This window comes from Bos indicus, chromosome 3, assembly GCF_029378745.1.
Source record: "Bos indicus isolate NIAB-ARS_2022 breed Sahiwal x Tharparkar chromosome 3, NIAB-ARS_B.indTharparkar_mat_pri_1.0, whole genome shotgun sequence".
NCBI classification, from domain to species: domain Eukaryota; kingdom Metazoa; phylum Chordata; class Mammalia; order Artiodactyla; family Bovidae; genus Bos; species Bos indicus.
In genome coordinates, this window is record NC_091762.1 from 64,880,707 (window position 1) to 64,883,692 (window position 2,986).

Below are 2,986 nucleotides of genomic sequence, written 5' to 3' on the forward strand. Positions count from 1 at the left end.
TTACCTTCTGACATGCATGGCTCTGTGTATCTGGTTCAGTTCAGTTCTGTCGCTTAGTAGTGTCCAAATATTTCCGACCCCATGGATTGCAGCATGCCAGGCCTTCCTGTCCATCACCAACTCCCAGAGTTTACTCAAACTCATGTCCATTGAGTGAGTCATACCACCCAACTATCTCATCATTTTCCGTCCCCTTCTCCCCCTGCCTGCAATCTTTCCCAGCATCAGGGTCTTTCCCAATGAGTCAGCTCTTCACATCAGGTGGCCAAAGTACTGGAGTTTCAGCTTCAACATAAGTCCTTCCAATGAACAATCAGGATTGATCTCCTTTAGGATGGACTGGTTGGATTTCCTTGCAGTCCAAGGGACTCTCAAGAGTCTTCTCCAACCCCACAGTTCAAAAGTATCACTTTTGTGCTCAGCTTTCTTTATAGTCCAACTCTCACATCCATAAATGACTACTGGAAAAACCATAGCCTTGGCTAGATGGATCTTTGTTGGCAAAGTAATGGCTTTTTAATAAGCTGTCTAGGTTGGTCAAACCTTTTATTCCAAAGAGGAAGCGTCTTTTTATTTCATGGCTGCAGTCACAAACTTCAGTGATTTTGGAGCCCAGAAAAATAAAGTCTGACACTGTTTCCACTGTTTCTCCATCTATTTGCCATAAAGTGATGGGGCTGGATGTCATGATCTTAGTTTTCTGAATGTTGAGCTTTAAGCCAACTTTTTCACTCTCCTCTTTCACTTTCATCAAGAGGCTTTTTAGTTCCTCTTCACATTCTGCCATAAGGGTGGTATCATCTGCATATCTGAAGTTATTGATATTTCTCCCAGCAATCTTGATTCCAGCTTGGGCTTCATCCAGCCCAGCATTTCTCATGATGTACTCTGCATATAAGTTAAATAAGCAGGGTGACAGTATACAGCCTTGACGTACTCTTTCCCTATTTGGAACCAGTCTGTTGTTCCATGTCCAGTTCTAACTGCTGTTTCCTGACCTGCATACAGATTTCTCAAGAGGCACATCAGGTGGTCTGGTATTCCCATCTCTCAGAATTTTCCAGAGTTTATTGTGATCCAAAAAGTAAAAGGCTTTGGCATAGTCAATAAAGCAGAAATACGTGTTTTTCTGGAACCCTCTTGCTTTTTCTATGATCCAGCAGATGTTGGCAATTTGATCTCTGGTCCCTCTGCCTTTTCTAAAACCAGCTTGAACATCTGAAAGTTCACGGTTCATGTATTGTTGAAGCACGGCTTGGAGAATTTTGAACATTACTTTGCTAGTGTGTGAGATGAGTGCAATTGTGCAGTAGTTTGAACATTCTTTGGCATTGCCTTTCTTAGCTTTGGAATGAAAACTGACCTTTTCCAGTCCTGTGACCAAGGCTGAGATTTCCAACTTGCTGGCATATTGAGTGCAGCACTATCACAGCATCATATTTTAGGTGTTTAAATAGCTCAATGGGAATTCCATCACCTCCACTATCTTTGTTCGTAGTGATGCTTCCTAAGGCCCACTTGACTTCACATTCCAGGATGTCTGGCTCTAGGTGAGTGATCACATAATCGTAATTACCTCATCATGAAGATCTTTTTTGTAGAGTTCTTCTGTGTATTCTTGCCACCTCTTCTTAATATCTTCTGCTTCTATTAGGTCCATACCATTTCTGTTCTTTATTGAGCCCATCATTGCATGAAATGTTCCCTTCGTATCTCTATTTTTCTTGAAGAGCTCTCTAGTCTTTCCCATTATATTGTCTTCCTCTGTTTCTTTTCACTGATCATTGATGATGGCTTTCATATCTCTCCTTGCTATTCTTTGGAACTTGCATTCAAATGAGTATATCTTTACTTTTCTCCTTTGCTTTTGGCTTCTCTTCTTTTCACAGATATTTGTAAAGCCTCCTCAGACAGCCATTTTTCTTTTTTGCATTTCTTTTCCATGGGGATGGTCTTGATCCCTGTCTCCTGTACAATGTCATGAACCTCTGTCCATAGTTCATCAGGCACTCTATCTATCAGATCTAGTCCCTTAAATCTATTTCTCATTTCCACTGTATAATCGTTAGGGATTTTATTTAGGTCATACCTGAATGGTCTAATGGTTTTCCCTACTTTCTTCAATTTAAGTCTGAATTTGGCAATAAGGGGTTCATGATCTGGGCCACAGTCAACTCCAGGTCTTGTTTTTGCTGACCATATAGAGCTTGTCTATCTTTGACTGCAAAGAATATAATTGATCTGATTTCAGTGTTGACCATCTGGTGATGTCCATGTGTAGAGCCTTCTCTTGTGTTGTTGGAAGAGGGTGTTTGCTATGACCAGTGCATTCTCTTTGCAGAACTCTATTAGCCCTTGCCCTGCTTCATTCTGTACTCCAAGGCCAAATTTGCCTGTTACTCCAGGTGTTTCTTGACTTCCTACTTTTGCATTCCAGTCCCCTATAATGAAAAGGACATCTTTTTTGGGTGTTAATTCTAGAAGATCTTGTAGGTCTTCATAGAACCATTCAACTTCAGCTTCTTCAGCATTACTGGTCAGGGCATAGACTTGGATTACTGTGATATTGAATGGTTTGTTGGAGACAAACAGAGATCATTTTGTCATTTTTGAGACTGTATCCAAGTACTGCATTTTGGACTCTTGTTGACTATGATGGCTACTGTATTTCTTCTAAGGGATTCTTGCCCACAGTAGTAGATATAATGGTTATCTGAGTTAAATTCACCATTGCAGTCCATTTTAGTTCGCTGATTCCTAGAATGTCGACATTCACTCTTGCCATTTCCTGTTTGACCATTTCCAATTTGCCTTGATTCGTGAACCTAACATTCCAGGTTCCTATGCAATATTGCTCTTTACAGCATGGGACCTTGCTTCCATCACAAATTACATCCACAGCTGGGTGTTGTTTTTGCTTTGGCTCCATCTCTTCATTCTTTCTGGAGTTATTTCTCCACTGATCTCCAGTAGCATACTGGGCACC